We start from the raw sequence: 21,428 nt of genomic DNA on the forward strand, positions 1-21,428 counted from the left end.
TGTTTTTTTTCTTATTTTCTTTTATATATATATTTATTCTGTTTTTTTAAAAAGAAAAAATAAAGGAAATATGTATATATATATTCAAAGAAAGAAAAAAGAGAAAAGTAAACTAAAAAAATCGATACCTTTGCACTATGAATCAGTTTTTGATTAGCTTGCTGTGTTTTTTGTTTGAATCTGTTTTTTTGTATTCAAAAATGTCCAGAGAGAAAACATTTGATTTATAATGGCTTTTATAGCCATTTACAATACTTTTTAATCTATTTTATGCTTGCTGTCACTGTTGCTTGTGTGCAGGTGCAACTTGAGGGCGGTGGACATGACAAGGCGGTGCTGCAGGCAGCGGCTGGTCAGAAGACCCTAGGGGCGGCAGCGAGTAAACGAGGGGGCTAAGGTTTCTTTTCTTTGTTTAGGTTTTGGGCTTTTAGAATTTGGGTTAGGGTTTGTTTAATTTGGGCTGATAGTTGGGTTTAGGTTTGGGTTGGTTTTAGGTTTGTATTGGGTTTGTTTTAGCCCGGGCCAAAATTGGGCTCTACAGCTGCCCCTCTTTGCTTGTTGTCGTGTAACGAGAACGGAGTAAAAACTTTTAAGAAAGACTAATTTTGCCCGATCTCGCCGAGTCTTGACTTCTTAGGTGCTCTTCTTCTTCAGCTAGCCTCGTTCCAATCCACTGCGTCTTGTTGCTTCGATCCACTTCATGCAACTTTAGAGGTATAGGACTTGTTGCTTTAATCTGCTTCACTGCAACTTCAGGAAAATAAGATTTGCTATCTTTACTCTGCTACACTGCAACTTTAGGGAGATAAGACTAGTGACTTCAACCTACTCCACTGCAACTTAATGAAGATAAGGTTTGTTTTGATCTGCTCTACTAAAACTTTAGAGAGATAAGATCTGCGATTTGTAGCTTCAATTTGTTCCACTACAACTTCAGGGAAATAAGATTTTCTACCTTCAGTGCACTCCACTGCAACTTCAGGGAGATAAGACTAGTGATTTCAACCTGCTCCACTGCAACTTCAGAGAGATAAAGTTTGTTTTGATCTGCTCTATTGCAACTTCAGAGACATAAGATCTGTGATTTATAGCTTCAATCTGTTCCACTGCAACTTCAGGGAAATAAGATTTGCTATCTTCAGTCTGGTCTACTGCAACTTCAGGGAGATAAGACTAGTGATTTCAACTTGCTCCACTGCAACTTCAGGGAGATAAGTTTTTTTTTGATCTGCTCTATTGCAACTTTAGAGAGATAAGATCTATGATTTATAGCTTCAATCTGTTCCACTGCAACTTCAAGGAAATAAGATTTGCTATCTTTAGTCTGCTCCACTACAACTTCAGGGAGATAAGACTCGTAATTTTCAGCCTGCTCCACTACTGCTTAGGGAGATAAGGCTTACTGTCTGCTATCTGCTCCACTATTGTTTAGGGAGATTAAATCTGTAATTTTCAGTCTGTTACCCTACTGCTTAGGGGGTTAAGGCTCACCATCTTCGATCTGCTCCACTACTGCTTAAGGAGATAAGATCTGTAATCTTCAGCCTGTTACCTCACTGCTTAGGAAGTTAAGGCTCTTTGTCTTCGTTCCGCTCAACTACTGCTTAGGGAGATAAGATCTGTAATCTTCAGCCTGTTACCCTACTGCTTAGAGGGTTAAGGCTCTCTGTCTTCGATCCGCTCCGCTATTGCTTAGGGAGATAAGATCTGTAATCTTCAGCCTGTTACCCTACTACTTAGGGGGTTAAGGCTCACCGTATTCGATCTGCTCCATTGCTATCTTATGAAGATAAGATCTTTGAATTCATCGATGTCGCTACACCGTCCTCTAAGGATATGATTTGTAGAATTAATTTCATGGGCCTATGTTTAATGCCAAATAACTAGGATGCCATGATCAGAATGAGTCAAATGCTCCTAACTAGATGAATGATATGAATACAGAAATGTCATGAGAATGATTCCTTGTTGAGTGTTTAAGGCGTCATCGCTCATAGTTCATCAAGGCTTTATCACTGACATATTACACCGCCCTCTTGTTTGGCTAGCATTTTTGACAAAGCCCGAAGAAACAATCACATTTTGTTCAGCAAGCTTGCCCTGCTGTAATTGCAGAGTCCCTTCTAGTGTACCTTCTCGGATATAAAGTTTGTACCTCCCACTGAAACTTCAGGGGAATAACATTTGGTTTCATCCATCCATCCTATTGCAACTCAAAGGTATAGGATTTGTATCATATTATATCATTTTTCTTTTCTCGAGAATGATCCCTTTTTACACTTGGGTTGACATTGCTCGTTATTTGTTGAGGTTGTATCGCTGATGAAACATCTTGTCTTTCTGTTCAACCAATAAAAAGTCCAAAGAGATAATCATCTTTCTCCAATATCTCCAACCCTTAGGCTTGGTGAGTTCTAAACAATAATCCTGTTTCAGGTTCCTGTACCATTTAGAAACTTCTAGAGTAATACGCAGAACCTCTTTTTTGAAGGTATTATTAGTCCATTAATCATTATTTCAATACAAAATGCTTGAAAAAGATCATAACAATGGATAAGAGAGAAAATAATTGGGAGCATAGCTCGAAACAAATATGTTAATCAAAAGATAGCAAACGTAATAAGAAGGAAATTTATTGAGACGTATCTTGAAAAGAATAGGGTAATCAAAGATAGAAAATTCAAAATAGGTAAAATAAAAAGCTAGATGCCCTAGATATCGCTGCTTGAGCTTCTTTGTATGCACTTCTTGAAGACTATTTTGAGCTCAATCTGTGTTTAGGGGATCCGGAGTACTTTGTCGATGCCCCAAGCCGTAGCATACTTCTTCATTATTAATTCAAGCATAGCAAGACTACTGTATGCCCCACTTTGATCCAAATTTGAGCCGCGCTTTTTGGGTTTGCAACTCAAATCCCCTTTGGTCTCAAGGCGCCCTTTGCGGGTTTTCGCCTTGGCCTCTTCCTTTCTTCTTATTCTTTTCTATTTTTTTATTTTTAAAAAAATTGATGACTAAATCTGGATTTATGGGATTGGGTAGGTTCTTGTCATCCATCTTAGTCAAAATCAACACTTTTCCAGAGAAAACCTTCTTTATCACGTAAGGTCATTCCTGATTCAGCATCCATTTTCCTCTAAGGTCCTTTTGTATATGAAAGATCCTTTTCAAAACTAAGTCATTCTCATGGAATTCTCTGGGGCAAGCCTTCTTGCAATAAACTAGCGTCATTCGTTTCAGATACCTTTGACCATGATGGATCAGGTTTGCTTGATCATATTGCAACTAGACTCATCCAATTATTGACTTAATCGAAGCTTGGAGATAATGAATCTCGACTTCAATAGGCAAAATCACTTCTATTTCATGAGCCAATGAGAAAGGTGTTGCCTCAGCGAAGGTCTTGGCTGACGTTCGATGAGCATAAAGGATAAACGGTAACTTCTTTATGCCAATCTTTACCAGTCTCGGTTATCTTTCACGATCCTTTTTGTTGTCTTTTTTACTTTTTTCTTCTTTTTTTTATTTTTTCTTCTTTTTTGTATGTGTGTTTTTTTTAATTTGAATTTGATAACTATCGACTTTGTAATATTGGCATATGAAGTTACCTTCACCCTCTTAGTGAAGTAATCGACGACCACAAGGATGAATCGGTGTTGGCCAGAAGCTTTTGACTAGATCAGCCCCATAACATACATGCCCCACATAGAGAAAGTCTATAAAGAAATGAAGGGATATATGAATCTTGTCTCCATAAATTTGGCATTTACGACATACTGATGCAATTCCTTTCTATGGTGGGCTAGCAGAACCCGAATCTCATGATTAATCTGGCTAACATAAAACCATTAGTATGTGTCCTTATTATACTCGTATAGACCCTTTTTTGGCATCCACAGGCTTTAGTAGCCCAAGCATATCTTGATACGATCATGCGAAAATATCTTTGAATTCTTGACATCTCGCTTTGTCTCTGTAGTGGTATAAGCTCTGATCCTCATCTCTTTCTTTTCTCTTAGGTTCGCGATGTCTATTGCCCCTTTGTAAGGTAGGATCTATTTTCTATCTTGTTCTACCATCCTTAACAAATCGGGAGATAAGTTATGATCTCTGTCATTTTCAAAGTCCTGAGATCCCTCTAAACATATATCTCACCCAAAAGGAGACTCTAAGTTAGTGTCAGTGTCGCTCATGTCGTTAATATCTGGGGATCTGTTGTAGGTACGAAGGAAAATTCCAAAGAATAAATGATTCTAAGGATGATTATTTGTATGGTATGATCATGAATAAAAGAATACATGAAAAAAAGAATCTAAGAATAATTGCCTGTATAGAATAAAAGAATATTTGCTCGAAATGATAGCAAATATGCATTTTATTAAAATAAAGAATTTGGACACAAGCCTGTTTCATAAAATGATTCTTATTGCTTCTAGGCTTAAAGCAACAAGCGTGTTTTGAATATTACTCTAAATTGGCTTTAAGAAATACAGGGATCTCTTCTACAGTCCCATTGTTCAAAACACTTCCCGACTCATTAGGGCGAATGCTTGATCAATTCTATTTTCCAATTCCTTCTTTAGATATGGCATTGATGCTCCAATTTCCAAACATTCCTTCTGGGCCATTGACCTCTTCAAAGAATTCCAGCTCTTTTGATTAATGTAATGCATGTGATGAAATGCAATGCAAATGCATGGGATGAATGCAAAAAGAAAGAGAGGCGTTGATTCTGGATTCAATTCTATTAGAACAACTTTTCTAGAAAATAAATTTCTTTACATAAAACGGATTACATATGCGGCATTGCGCTCATATTCCAAGCGAAGACACCGATCCTTTTCATATCCGGATGTTATGGTCGACTCTTGCAGATTTTCCAAAAGATGTATCTATTATCTCCTTTTCGCTCGATCTGGACTGCGGCCCATTGCTCATTTATCCCTATGATGCTTGTTAACTTCTTTAAGACATGGTGGCTCTTGAATAATCTTTGTTGGCTTGAATCCTCAGGTGATGAAGCAAAGTCGTGTATTCTTTCATGAACTGTTAGCCTTCTCTTGTTGTTTACTAGGTGTTATAGGCCAATTTTGGGCCATTCATAAATTACTCAGCCCAAATACATTACATCAAACCCCAAGACCCAAACCCGGTTGGCCCATTACAAAACCCAATTATCCCTTTAACCCTGTTACAACCAATCAACCCAAACTACCCATTTAACAACCCAATAACTAAACCTACCTGAGCCCACCTAAGCTAACCCAACCTAACCCAAAACCCAGAAGCCCAAAACCCCAAGACCCAAATCAGAAACAAAAGAAAAACCTAACCCTAATCACCCTTAGCCGAACCTACCCCCTGTAACGCCCCAATTTTCAGGAATCCTGTGAATGTTGGCATAGGTTAAATTATGTTAGTGGGCCTCTAGAAAGCCCAAGCTTAAGATAGAACCTGGTAATTTTAGTTAATTTTTGTTCCATAAGAAAAAGGGGGTGAAATTATGAAATAGGACCTATGTGAAAATGTTTGAAAATGCTATAGGCTAAATTGAAGTGACCAAATAAATAGGAGTGCAAAATAGGAGGATTTGCATGACAAACCTCCCATTTTACATGAAGTGGCCAGCCATCATGTTGTTGTAGACAAAATGTACACTTGATATCCATAATTTATGGTATAAATTGATACAAATTGATAATAGGTTAGGTAAATGTTCCATGATAATGGGTTAGGTAAATGTTTCATGATAATGGGTTAGGTAAATGTTTCATGATAATGGGTTAGGTAAATGTTTAATGATAATGGGTTAGGTAAATGTTTCATGATAAGAATATCATGTCTTTTGTATTAAAGAATTAAATGGATGAAATATGAAGTTTTATTAAAAGAAAAAGGGGTGAAAAGAACAAAGTTTTGTCCATCTTTGTTCATCATAGCTGAAAGTTAGAGAAGGGAAAGGAGAGGAGAAAGCTCTTGAGTATTCGGTCATTAGGAGGAGGAAAATTGAAGGTAAGTTCTTGGTACCTTGCTTTTATTTTGAGGTTCATGAGTTCTTCTTGATTCTACCTTAACTCTTGAAGTATATTTTGATTTTTGGTTGTGTTGTGAGCATTTGGTCATGAATTAAAATAAAGGAAATGGTTGTTGTTTCATGTTCTTTTGATGAAAAATGGAAGATATGTGAAGTTGAGCCAAACAAATGAGCATGCATGTGCCTTAGATGCTAAAGGGAAAAATCGGCTAACATGTTGTGCTTTAAAATGATGAAATGGAGATTATGCTTAAGTAAAAATCATAGATATGTGATGATTGATTGGTGATATACATGTTTAAATAACATGCATGCAAGATAGGTGTATGAAAGAGTGATTTGGTAATAAATCTGCTTGGGACAGCAGCAGTAACGTGACTTTTGAAAATCACCATAAATTGTGGGAGATGAGTTAGAAGCTGCATAAATTATGTAATTAAAGCTTATTGAGTCTAGTTTCTAATGAAATAAACAAGAACATATTTTGAATTCTGTACAATGAGAAATTTGATTCGTAATGAAGAGTGGTCAGATTAGTCAAACAGTGAAACATGGGAGACTTTAAGAAAAATCTGGTATTGATTGGCCATACTAAAAATTCTGAAACTTTTATGGATAAAAGATATATGAGTCTATTTTCAGGGAAAATTAACGGCACTTGATTTGGAGTTTCGTAGCTCCAGTTATAAATAATTTAGTGACTGCTGCTCAGGAAGACAGCTTGCAGTGAAATTATGATTATGTGGTAAACATTGACAAAAATTTGTTAATGAGTTGCTTATTGATTTCTTATAAGCTCACTATGATCTGTAGGTGTGGTTGGCCGAATATTGTAAGGGGTTAATACGTAGTTTGTATTTGAATAGTTAGATTAACGTGTTAGTAATCCAATTGTAGGCGGTTCGTGTCTGGATCTCGTCAGCATATCGTCGCAAACAGGTGTGTAACTAACACCCTCTTTCTTAGCCTGGATCGGCAAAAGTCGAAAAGCCAAAATGCTGAAAACCGGTATTTTGTAGATTTGTGAGTGTGTGAATGCTCGTGAGGTAAATCGATTAATGTTTTTGGTAAGCTGCAAAATATGGACTGCAAAGTGCATGATTTCTGTGCCCTCGATATTTTTGGGCTTAATGGGCCAAAATTGGAATGATGGGCCAACGGGCCCAATTCGGTAAGAACCCTCGGTAGTGATTCTGTTAGTACGTGAAAGGTAGGAATATCCATGAAAAACTTTAAAATAGATAAATTACTGAAATACCTTTAAAAGTGAAAAATTTGCAGTTTTACCCCTAGGAGATAAATTACCGAAATACCCATAGGGTTAAATTGACCTAAATGCATGTTTGACTGTTGTTATTTACTGCATGCCATGTTGTTATTATCTGATGCATGGGACTGGGATATTGACGGAGGAAGTACTGAAAGTGGCTTGTCCACGTCTTGGAGGCTTTGCCTCAATTATTGATAATCGAGCAAGCAAGGTCTGCTCGTGGAGTGTTAATTTGGGTGGGTTGAGCTATTCCCCACATGGAGTGTATGGCTGGTACGGGTGGAGTGTAGTGGTTGGTGGGTTGAGTAGTCTCCCCAAATGGGCTTGCATATGTTTACTAATGTTGCATGTATTTTGAAATGGGCCTATGGGCCATACTGTTATCTGAATAAGGGGCTAAGGCCCAGTTTATTGTAATCTGAAAAGGGCTCTGGCCCAGTACCACTGTTACCCAAATGGGCTTGCATATGTTTACTGATGTTGCATGTATTTTGAAATGGGCCTATGGGCCATACTGTTATCTGAATAAGGGCTAAGGCCCGTTTATTGTAATCTGAAAAGGGTTACGGCCCATACCCATATTACTGAATGGGCTTAGGCCCAATAGGCTTGAGTGACTTGGGCTTTGAATGGGTTTTCCTTACACACCGAGTTTCCCAAACTCACCCCTTTATTTTCATCCATGCAGAAATCCCCAACCATAGTGGGCTTGGAGTCGTGAGGGAATTCGGAGTGGCCACCCGCTCGAAAGTTTGATTTTCTTCGGTGAACTGGACATCCTTTTAATTACGTTTGAGGTTTTGGGCTTTTAAATGTAATAAGGCCGCTTATTTATTTTTGATGGTTTTAATATGTATTACTAAGATAGGTAATACTTATTTTAACTGTTGAAATTGGATAGCTTTAGGCGCGTTTTCAAAAACAACAGTTGATTTCAAAAAACACGACAACAAGCAAAGCTTCCGCAATGAAAGTATTTTCCAAAATTAATCACTTTTCCTAAAAATGACTTAATCAAATCGGTTTCCTAGAAATATCCATGACGTTAAGGTGTGGCAATGGCGGTATGCATGTCTAGGATTGGATCCGAAGGGAGCTTGGTACTTAAGCAGTCCGATGGACTCACCACCTCTTTTCCGGTTTCCTACCTGGTGCACAGCTTCCATTCACTTTAACCTATAATGAAATTAATCTTTTGAATATCAAGTACAATTTTCTGGACTTAGAATGGAAATTTTTTTTTACGTTTTTGATGTGGCATGCCGGATCCGGCCATAACTTCTTGGCTGGGTTTGGGGTGCTACACCCCCACCTGCCCTCTGACACCAGCATCGGTCACCATCCCCTGGCGCCACTAGCTCTGCTCCACCGCCCCAACACCTACAAGATAAGACAGAAATAATAGAAAATAGATGTAAAAAAAGGGTTATAAAACCCGAATCAAAATGTTGTAAAAGAGGGACTTCTTCAATTCTTTGAAAAACAGTTGATATACAAATACTACAATCTTAACACAGAGAACAATTTTTCAAACACCACCAACATCAGAGAATCAGGAAACCAAAAATTGAAATAAAAAGAACCAAGGTGATTTTCTTTTTTTATTCTCGAATCGACTTACATTTTTTTTATTTTCTTTTCCTTTTCCATCACAAACAATACTAAAACATATAAAAATATAAAACAAATATTTAAAAAAAAAGAAAAAAATACCTTTCCGACCACTGTGTACGGTGGTCGGCGCCAGCGCCGACGGTGGTCCAGTGACAGACCGGTGACCGGCCTCCTGGCCGGAATTCCCTCTCCCTTTCCCTTTCTCTCCTTTTTTTTCTCTTCTCCCCTCTCAAATGATTTTTTTAAAAGATTTTTATCTTTTATAGGGGACCAAAACGGTGCGTTTTGGTCCCCCGGTTTAAACAAAAAAGGCGCCATTTTGGCCTCGGGTCGGGTCGATCCGACCCGCTCCAGCAAGGATCCGCGTGTTTTTAAAGCGGAAGGGCTATTTGCGCATTTAGCCCTACTGCTTTTTTGTGCGTTTACAATCAGATTTCCTTTTATTTTCAATTTAGTCCCACAATTTGTTGCGCTTTTAAATTTGGCCCCCAATGCTGCTGCGTGTTTTGATTGAAAGGGTTCATTTCCTTTTTAGTCCCCCCACTATTTGCACGCGTTGAAATAGGTTGTTCTCTTTTCTTTTTTTTTTTTATTTCAGATTTTCCCTAAACTTTGTTTTTAATTCGAATTTAGTCTTTTTTGTCATTTTTGCTCTCAAATTAAATTTGTAATATTAATTTTATTTAATATTAATATTATATTTACTATTATTATTTTAAATATTAGTGTACTTTGTATGTATATATTATTATTATGTATATTTTAGTATATAGATATATTTATGAAGTATTATTACTAGTTGTTTATAACATTATTATTCTTTAATATATTATGCATATATTTTAATACTATATTATATATGTACATTTTTATACTATGTATACATACTTTTAATATTATATTTCATATGTATATTCTTAACATCATATTATTATATATATCATGTACAAATTTTTAATACTTTATTACATATATATTCTTATATATTATATGTATATTTTAGTACTATGTTTTATATATCTATGTTTTTAATACCATACTATGTATATATTATTTATATTTATTATTAATATCAGTACATATATTTTATTACACGTATATATATATATATATATATATATATATATATATAAAACTTTTATTAGTATTATTTTGTATATCATATTATTCATTTGTATACATTATATATATATATATATATAGATATTTTTAGTACTTATTATAATGTTTTCTTATTATATTATTGTGCATATTATTTTTATTCATTTCTTCATTATTTTATTTATATTTTTAATACTCTTATATTCTTATATTATGTATATTATTATTTTATTATACATATTACGTATATATGTTCTTTTAAAATATCATACTATTCATGTATTTTATTATATATGCTTATTGTATATGTTAATTTTAAATATATTATGTATATATATATATCTATATTAGGTACCTATATTTAGAATTATTATGTAAACATCTTTCATCCCTATGCACATACATCTTTCAATATATATCATTATGAATATACTTTAACATTAATAGTTATGTAAATTTTTATCACTTCATGTATATTTGAATATTATATGTAGTATATTTCCGACATTATTACTAATTATATATATATATATATATGTATAAGTATATATTATGTACATACTCTTAATGTCATTTTTACATATGTATATTCATTGTGTTCTTGTATTTGATACTATTGTTATATTTAATATCGCGTGCATTGTCATTGTCTTTAATAGTATTGTCGTATGTATTATGTGCCTTGATGTATTTCCAACTATTATCTTTCGTTTCCCGCCCATTTTTATACATTACCTCATTGTTCATTATTTCAAAATATTTATTCGTGTTTTCATTTATTTCAATAAGCAAGGCAACGTATCGATTTAAACACTATGTCATCGATTTCATCGTTATGTTGGGTGAATATCAAGTGACTCGTGTTAAAACGATATGTCCTTCTCAAAAACATAAAAATTAAAATTTCTCATCTTTTCAATTGGATCACGATTAAATCTCACATTGAACTCGTATTTTTGAAAATCAAGACAACTCGTGTTTATAAGATACCAATTTTGGGCGTCGCGAGGGTGCTAATACCTTCCTCGCACGTAATCGACTCCCGAACCTAATTTTTATTTGGCTTTTAACGTAGACCTAAACTCGGCCTTCTTTTTGTTTTAAAAATAAATTTATTAGGTGTCCGATCATACCTATAAAAAGGATCGGTGGCGACTCCCCTCTTTATTTTAAAATCAAACTTTAGCTTTCAAGTTTTCAATAAATCGCCACAATTAGCGACCGAGATATCAAAAAAAAATTTATGTCGTTACACTCGGACCATATTCGGACAACCGTATTATATTCCACTTTATCAATAAATTCATTTTCCATGACAAGCTTTTCTATTAAGCAATCGAATGTGACTCAACACCTCCTTTCTATGATGAAAATGCAATGCAATCAACACAAAAGAAAACATGTTAGCACAGGAGAAATAAACAAGATAGAGTACCTATCCAAGTGACCGCTAGGGGTTCGAAGTGGATCTACTTAGGGTGGGCTCTTAAGGCTTGCTATATGGGGTTTGGTTCTAAAGAAAGGGTACCTGAACCAGCAGATTCCTCAATCTTCACCCATTATAGGCTCACATAGACCGAGTTTGGTTCAGGGGAATACATTTCCCTATAGATGTGTGGAGATGAAAATCTCACAAAGACATAGGTACGGATGTATCCCAGAAGCAGTCTACTAGCCCATGCGGAGGTGAAAACCTCACAAAGGCATAGCTTCTCACTCACACTTAAATGGGTAAGATCGACCAATCATGCAATGCAATATGCAGAAAGATGCCTAAACTCAAACCAACACAACAATTATAAACAACAATGATAAGGATCGTAACAAGGACGAATGAAAATGCAACGAAAGGATCTCTTACGATGAAAATGCAATGTGATCGAAGTAAAATCAATGCATTAGCACAGACGAAATAAAACAAAACAGAGCATCTATCCGGGTGACCACTAGGATTTGGTGTGCCTCTACTTAGGTTAAGCTCCGAGGGCTCTCTATATGCGGTTCAGTTTCTAAAGTAAAAGGTACCTGAACCTACAGATTCCTCGATCCTCGCCCATTATAGGCTCATATGGATCGAGTTCAGTTTAGGGGGATACATTTCCCTATGGCTGCACAGAGATGAAAATCTCACGAAGACATAAGTACAGATGTATCCCGAAAGCGATCCACTATCCTACACGGAGATGAAGACCTCATGAAGGAATAATTTCTCACTCCCACTTAAAAGGGTGTAACCGCGCAGTCATGCAATGCAATGTGCAGGGATATGCAAAAAAGCTCGAAGCAAATAAAGAAAATATGAATAAAATGATGAAGATCGTAACACGAAATGGATGAAATGCAATGAAAGGATCGTATATCAAAACCAAATTTTTAATTTTCGACAAAAAGACAAAAGTTAATCAACTTGTGGCTTGACTCTTTTATTTGTTCGCTAGTGGAGTCGCTAAGCTGTCGAAACCATTTTTTTGGAAAAACGGGGGTCGACTTGATTTTAGAAACGAAAATGAAAAAACGGGAGTCGCCACCAATCCTTTTTGATGAGGTGTGATCGGGTTACCTCGTAAAAGTGGTTATTTTTAATAAATGATTTGATTTATTTAAACCACGATTTTGGTCCACAAAATTTAGAAAGATGGGTTCGGGAGTCGGTTACGCACGAGGAAGGATTAGCACCCTCGTAACGCCCAAAATTGATAACTAGTTGATTAATTAGTGTCTTAGTGTCGAAACTTTGAAAACTTGAAAGACTTTAAAATATGATCCCTCTTTTTATAAAAACACTCGAATGTTAAAGACCTTCTCGTCTCGAAGTAATAAAATGTCACATCCAGTAAGTTAAGACATGACATCTCGAACTTTGAGAATGAGCTTGCCTTTATTTAAAATTCGTGTATTTTAACCCCTTTTTTAAAAGGATATTCGATTATTTAGGGTAAACGAGGAAAATCAAAACCCAGTAAGTTAGGGCACGATCTCTCGAACTTTCAAATACCGAACATTGCCTTTATTTACAAAAATCTTATCTCGAGGTAACAAGATGTCATGTTCGGTAAGTTAGGGCACAACATCTCGTATTTCTGAGAATAATTATTTTATTCAAAACTCGTATTGCGATTCAAAAGAATATTCCATTATTTAGGTTAAATGAGGAAAATCGAAACCCAGTAAGTTAGGGCACGATTTTCTCGAATTTCCAAATATAGAATATTGCTTTTATGAAAGAATTATTTTTGTCGGGTAAAGGTTAATATAACATAAATTAGTAATAAAATAAAATAATGAAGAATGAACAAAAAATAAAAATTTCGATATTAACAAACATAATGAATAAAGATAGACGCGAATGTGAATGATAATGATAAGAGCAAAAATAAAAAGAATGAATAAAACGAATAAGCTAAAATAAAAAGGAAATAATAAATAAGCTAAAAATATTTGAAATTAAAAATAAATAGTAGAAAATAAATAAATATTATGCAAAACTATTTAAAAATGATAGTAATAGTAGTGATAATAATAATATTATGAAAAATATAGCAATAGTAAAATAATGATATTAATACATAAATATAAATAGAGATATAATACCTAAAATATAACAATAACAAAGATACAAGTAGGCAAGAAAAATAAATAGATAAATGAAAACTAAATAATAAGAAAACAAATATAGGTGAAAGTATAATAATAGTAATAATACAATAGTAATAACAATAATAAAAGGGTAATAATAATATATTAAATAGTAAAAGAAATAATAGTAACAGTAATTTAAAAATGATAAGAATAATAATAATAACGATAATAATAATAATAATAATAATAATAATAATAATAATAATAATAATAATAATAATATAAATTAAGGAATAATAATAAAATCAACCATATTATAAATAATAAATAAAAACAAAAATCATAATAATAAAATATAAGTAATAGTAATGATAATGGTAATATCGATAATAAATAATAGTAGTAGATAATGAAAATTATAATAGTAATAATAATAATGAAAATAGTGAAAATAATAATAGTAATGATAATAAATATAAGTAATAGTAAAATAATAATTAATTAATTAATTAATTAATTAATTTAATAAAATGACCGAAATAAAAAAAGGACTTAATTGAACTTAAAATGGAAGTTCGGGGCGAATTTGAAAATAAATAAAAGAGAAAAGGACCGATTTGAACACGCGAATAACAAGGAGGGACTAAAAGAGAAAATATCCTCGCCCCCTAAACGCAGCGTTTTACGCAGGACTAAATTGAAATCATTTCAGGGCAAAATTAAAAATAATTAAAGATTTAATTATAAACTATAAAAAAACGGAAGGGCTAAAAGTGCAATTAGCCCTTCCATTAAAAAAACACGCGGATCTTCCCCCTTAGCGAGTCGAGTCAGATGGGTTAATGCAAAACGACGCCGTTTTGGCACCTGAATATCAGGCCCAAAACGACGTCATATGGGCATTGTTATAAAACTTAAAATTTTGAACAAAAAATTCATTTTATCCTTCCAAAAAAAAAAAAAAAAAACTAAAAACCCTCCCCTCTTTTCTCTCTACAAGCTTGAGATCCAAGAAGGAATCGGCGCGTCGTCCGCCGCGTTCGCCACTCTACCTGCAGTGGCGAAAAATAAAAAGGGTATGTTTTTTTCTTATTTTCTTTTATATATATATATATGCTATTTTTTAAAAAATAAAAATAATGGAAATATGTATATATATATTCGAAGAAAGAAAATAAAGAGAAAAGTAAACTAAAAAAATCAATACCTTTGCACGATGAATCGGTTTTTGATTAGCTTGCTGTGTTTTTTGTTTGAATCTATTTTTTTGTATTCAAAAATGTCCAGAGAGAAAACATTTGATTTATAATGGCTTTTATAGCCATTTGCAATACTTTTTAATCTATTTTATGCTTGCTGTCACTGTTGCTTGTGTGCAGGTGCAACTTGAGGGCAGTGGACGTGACAAGGCGGTGCTGCAGGCAGTGGCTGGTCAGAAGACCCTAGGGGCGGCAGCGAGTAGACTAAGGGGCTAGGGTTTCTTTTCTTTGTTTAGTTTTGGGCTTTTAGAATTTGGGTTAGGGTTTGTTTAATTTGGGCTGATAATTGGGTTTAGGTTTGGGTTGGTTTTGGGTCTGTATTGGGTTTGTTTTAGCTCGGGCCAAAATTGGACTCTACATTGATCAATCTCGCCATGTCTTTAGGCAGCTCAACAAAGTTACTACAATGAAACAAAGTTAACATTTGCAGATTATGCAACGTACTTAAAGAATTAGGCAAACTTTTAATTGAAGATCCTGACAGATCCAAACTTCGCAGATGCTTCAACTTAACAATTTGTTCAAGGATTTCATTGATATTACAATATTTAGCCAAAGAAAGTACTCGTAACGACGATTTCGTCAACAAATCATGCATTACCTTGTTGGTAACATAAGAATGCCAAGGCAAAGACTTAAAGCTTAGGAATGTGTGAAACTGTTTGGCTTTAGGTAAAGTCTCAAATTTCTTTTTCACATCATAATTTTCTTGGACATTGGATAAATGACGTGCCTTCTGATTTATTTCACATAATTATCACAACTTTCCAATCTGCAGAAGAACTCCCCAGCTACAGATTTAGCTAAATCACTAATTTGATTGTGCACGAAAAAACAAGATTTATCTAAACTTACCTGGTGAAAAAAAATATCTTGACGCTAAATCTTTTAAGTACTCTTTACCTTGTTCATCCATCTCTTCATTTGACTTGAAATTCAATAAAAGATCTTCATCCATCCACAATCGGACGTGTTCTTCTTTCTTGAACCCATAGTCTTTCGGAAAAAGTGAACAATATGCAAAGCAACACTTCAAATGTGAAGGAAGATAATAATCACTTAACCTTAGTGGAGGAAGGATACCATCTTTAATGTCTCACAGGTTGCTATTTGATATTTTATTCCATTCATCAACATCCAGATTACAACGCAGAAGACCTCCAAGTGCTTTTGCTGCAATTTCATCCTCAGCTTCCAACCTGGTTCGAAGTGCTTCAGTAGCAATTTCATCGCATAGGTCCTATGCGTCATAAACAACATCTCTAAGATCAGAAACCCAATCTTTGACATTTAGGTTGGTAATCTGTTTGTCTTCAGCATCATCCAACACAGCTTTAACAGACATCAGGGTTGGCTTCAGTGATAGTGCTTTAGAATAACGTATTTTTATGTATTAATCATGTGTTTATTTTGAGCTTGATCCTACTAATTTGAGCTATTTATATCTTTTTATCGATTAGGGACTGATTTGGAGGCAAAAGCAAAATTAAGGGACAAAAGTGCAAATTTGGAGACACAATGGGCTGATATGCGACACAGGAAAAAGATTGTGCCAAAAGTGCGAGCATGGAAGACACAAGGACTAAAAACGTAAAAAGAAGAGATTTTATTTTATAAGACTCCATTTTATTTATATTAGGATAATTAATATTAAGATAATTATTAGGATTATTTAATTTTAAGATTTTATTTTAATAATCTTTATTTATCTTTAATTAAATGTATTTATCTTTTTAGAATTTAAGTTAAATTAGACTATCTCCTTAGCGCTATAAATAGGGGGTGAAGTGACTCTATTTGGTGTTCATCTTTTTCTGTAAACACTCTCCCCCTGAAAGTCTAGGCTTTTGTTTCTTCATATTTTCTTTCAATAAAATTCCCTTTTCTATTTTTATATTTATTTTCTTTTCCACAATTATCATGAGCCACTAAAACCTATCTAGCCGAAAGTTGTCAATATTCCCCCAAAAGGGTTCTTGAGGCCTAGAATCCGTACTTTGCCTTCTCGCCAAGTATTCATCGTTTCTCCGCACTATGGGCTGACGCTTCCATCCATGGCCCTTAAGAAGTAAGCTTTTCAACATATGCAAAGGCGGCCGCTTTGTATGTTTTGGAAGAATTGCACAGTCGGTTCGTTAACTTACTGCGTCAGAGGTTGGAGAGCCAAAGAGACAAAATGGCGTGGGATTCGCCATTGAGAAACGTTGATGTAGCATAGATTACTGGCTAGAGTCAGGTTCCCTAAAAATCGTAAGTCTAATCTTTGGAGCTGGTGGTTGTTGGCATCCTCTTCCACTATAACTGGCTTACTTGAGTTGAGAAGGGTTATTTAAAAGCCGAGGATTGAACCCAATGTGGAATGAGAATAATCCGGTCCCTGAGGATTCGACCCTACTTCCCCTTTACTATTATTTCTATTATTTTTATTATTTTACAGGGAATAGGATATTTTTGGTGCTCTCAACGACGCATCATTCAGTTTCTTCACCAACCCTTTTCCAGTTTCTTTCCCCTAATAAAATTCAAGAATTGTTGAGAAGCCATTCTATCGAACAAAACCTGAAGGGCTACGGAGAGATAGGGTCCACCAACTAAGGGCCCTGCCATATCTGGTACTCGAAGGTAAGTTTTGAAGAAACAAGTGCAAGATGGAGAAATAAAGTCGTAATTTGTTATTGCTCTTGACTGAAATGTTTGAGCTTTTTTATTAATGGTTTTCAACAGCCAAGTTTGTCGGTCAAAAGCAACAAGAAAACCACCTCCCGGCCGAAAATAATGTGTTAAATTGTTTTTCTTTTAAGGTTAAAATATGTTACAGGTACTATTCTCTTCAAAAATTTATATATTTTTATTTTTCAAAATTTAAAATTAAAGTGTAATTGTTAATCTTGTTAATTTAAAATTCGTTTGTCGTAATTTGGTGATGATATTTCTTTAAACTCAATTTTCCTTTCTTTGTAAATTGCTCAATTTTCCTTTCTTTGTAAAATTGCATGATTTTACCTTTTAATAGAAAACACTTTTTAAAAGAATGACTAATCTACTAGTGGTATTTGTAATAGTTGAAATCATTTACTCGATCACCTTATTCAAGTGGTTTCTCTTTTTGAAATCAAATCAACTTAATTTTTACAAGTTTTCCAAACATGTTTGGAAGATCAACATTAAGGAAATGATACTTTTTTTCTTACCTCTCCTTCAATGTGACTCTTGTGGTACTTATAACTTGAGCAACAATGAGCTTTACATTTACTATCATTGACTGATTAACTTCATTATTGGTTAAAATTTTACCCTCATTGTGAGTTACTTGCTCAAGAGCTTTTTGATTTTAACAACGGTCATATTAAACTTTATGTTGCGAGCTTCAGTAACAAATTTTTGAAAGGATTTCAGTTTGATACCTTAGAGAACATAGCGCAAGCCCAAAGTCATATGCACATGTCAAATATCGTTTCATTTTAAACTTTGATTCCTTCATCGATGGATGTAATCAATAGGTGGCTCATCTTTCTTCTATTTTGAGATCGTGAGCTCAATCATGTTGACAATCTAATGAGTACTATAAAATTGATTGAGAAATTGTCACTCAAGTTCTCCCTAGCTGTGAATCATTCTAGACTCAAGACCAATATACCAATCAAAGACATTTTTTTTAATGATTGAACAAATCGTTCACTATGAGATCTTCATCAATATCGAGACTGTTATAAGTTTCCACAAAGAAAGCAATATGTTAGACATAGATTTTCTTTGCCACAAACTGTTAAAATTTTGGACAATGATAATTTTCAGGCATCTTCAAAACATGGATATATGTTATAATTTCATATGTTCTCAAAAGCTCCAACCAAGTATAGTACTTTATGGAAATGAATTTATGCAAAAGTTTACAAAAAATTAACTATAAAATAGGGAATGAAATTGTAAGTAAACTTTTGTACGGAACAAGAACCCATAAATTATAACCGACATTTGAATTCAATCACATAAGCAATTCAGTTTCAAATTCTGTAATAAGCAATGTGTTTGAAATGGATTTTTTTCCGCTTTTTTATCTTGATTAAACACATTCATATTTCACATTCACGTTCGAATCACAATAATATAACTCTTTAATGTTTAAAGAAGGATTTCTTGGCACCAGCATGGCCTTTAGATGGTGGATGGCAGTTGTTATTGACCTCTGATTTTTCCAACGAAAACGTTTACCAAGTTTTCCTCTATTCAAAAACTACAGCTTCTCCTCTTCAAGTCTTCAGAAATTTGAGGTGGATGGCATTATTGTGGATCATGGTAGCTAACACATGATTGTAAGAAATTTGAGACTGGTCTGGTGTCTGGATTTATCATTTGTCATTTTTAGCATGGAAGATCTAACAAAGGAATATTTCTAACATGGTATCTATTAAGAGTGTGTTAAAAAACATTTAAGAGAAATGACATAAGGTGCGAGTAAACATGGTATTTGTAAAGAGCATGTTCAAAAACATTTAAGAGAAATAATATAAGGTGTGAGTAAACATGGGCAGTAGTTGAAAGCCAAAATGATTTAACTAAAAACCCCTTTACAACAAAGTTTAAGCTAATTGCTTCATGTTTATGCCTGAGAAATGCATATGAGGTTGATAAAAGCAAGAACCTGTGTACAAATGATGCACAAAATGAGCTTTAAATTAACATAAACAGTTCCTCAACATTCCATAAACTCCAATTCACATAAAGCAAGAACTTGTGTACAAATGATGAACAAAATGAGCTTTAAATTAACAGAAATAGGATTCTAAGATGATCGAATTGATTTCCAAAGAAAAAACCTTCATTTGGATGACAATCATGCATCAACTACAACTTACAACCAGATAGAAGTAGGATGATGGTATGCTATAAAAACAAAATTCCATAAGTCAAACATATTTTGCAGATCTAATTCTATTTAAAAAAAAAAAGAGAAAAAAAGAAGCAAATATACATTTGTCATGAAAGTAAAAAATGAATGGAAATACCTGGGTCAGAACATTTGTTTTCTCAATCACTGCCCTTTCTATATGATAACTTGTTCATCAATTTCAATGGCAGGGATGTGGGAAATGTTGGGCCAATCTTTACCTTTATCCTTTTCATAACATTCCTTCAGAAAAGGACATTTTTCGGTGGACAAATAAGAAAGAGAGTGCGAAAGCATGATTCGGGGTATGGATTGGAGTTTGGGACAGTGTGAGATATACAAATCGCAAAGAGAGGAGAGGTGTTGAAACCCCTTATACTCCAAGCTCTTTAGATTTGGAAGATTAGAGATCCTGAGAGTTTCAAGAGATGGGGGCAGTAGATGTTCATCTGGAAAAGACTCCATCTCTACTTCTGAATATGAGATCTCGAGAATTGTAAGAGAAGGGAGTGTATGCAAACTCCATTCCCTTTTCCTAATCAAGCTCTCAATTAGTTTATCACTCATTGAGATTGTAATATCTTTTAATTTGGAGGGCAAACATTCTTTTGAAACCCTCTCTATTTCTGGACATCCAATTATTCTTAAACCCTCAAGGGATGAAAAGACAGAGTGCATTTGCTCTGGCAATGACTTTAAACTTCCGCAACCGCAAAGCGCAAGCTGGGTTAAATTAGTGACGGACAATCCATCTTCAATTTGAAAAGATATCAAATTTTGGCATGCTGTTATTCTCAAAGAATTGAGACATGTTAGATGCTAGTGGTGACAGCCCTCTAAAGCAGCAATAATAAACTTTAAGTCTTCACATCCCAAAATTTCAACATGCTTTACCATAGGAAATGATCCTAATGGGAAAGATTCTAGTGGATCACACTGCATTGCGAATTTCTGGCGAATAGTAGCATGGTCTATCACCAAGGATTCAAGGGATGTATACAAGAAGATATTGGAATAATCCAAGATTTCACACCAACTGATTCTCAATCGCTTCAGCGTGATGGGCACCCTAACTTCAGGAAGGGATCTAATATCGAAACATTTCCACAAACATAAGTTTTCAAGAAGTGTTCATCGTTCCAACATTTGTTCCAATACGGAATTATCCATATTCAAATCTTTAATATTCAACTCCCGAAGCCCACAAGCCAATGGCTCCAACTGCAATGCATTGCACTTCTTTTAAGTCAAGTTCCAAAATGCTTGGTGCTATCGGAAGCAAGCCTCCAAGCTTCTCAGAATCTTCAATCTTCAGTTTCTTTAAACAAAGGAGGTGTTTGGGTAGACATTTGGTTAGCTTGGGACAATTAACAATGCACAGCTTTTGTAGAAGAGGGAAAGCTTTATCACTCCAACAATTCCATTCCTCCCACTCTTCCATATTCTTAAAGCTTAGCATTTTAAGAGATCCAAAGGGTTTAGTCGAAGCTTGCACATACCTGTAGAACTCATCACCAACTATTAACACTCCACTCAACCCGGAAATGGAGAGAGATTTCAAAGATAATAATTGGCCCAGCGGCGGCAAGGATGTGCAAAATTTACAATCATGTAACCCCAAAAATACTATACATGAGAAGGAAGAATGCCCCACCCATTCTGGAAATCTCGTACCTTTATAACTTT

General features: G+C 34.4%; 1 long non-coding RNA gene across 1 annotated transcript; it reads left to right on the forward strand.

Annotated features, from left to right (window-relative positions):
* The first annotated feature begins 5,860 nt into the window (after window positions 1–5,860).
* On the forward strand, window positions 5,861–7,443 carry LOC128293224 (uncharacterized). Its single transcript, XR_008283348.1, has 3 exons — window positions 5,861–6,009; window positions 6,929–6,970; window positions 7,051–7,443. It is a non-coding gene; the product is annotated as an uncharacterized LOC128293224 (long non-coding RNA).
* The last annotated feature ends 13,985 nt before the right edge of the window (window positions 7,444–21,428 follow it).

Source organism: Gossypium arboreum, chromosome 5 (assembly GCF_025698485.1).
Source record: "Gossypium arboreum isolate Shixiya-1 chromosome 5, ASM2569848v2, whole genome shotgun sequence".
NCBI classification, from domain to species: domain Eukaryota; kingdom Viridiplantae; phylum Streptophyta; class Magnoliopsida; order Malvales; family Malvaceae; genus Gossypium; species Gossypium arboreum.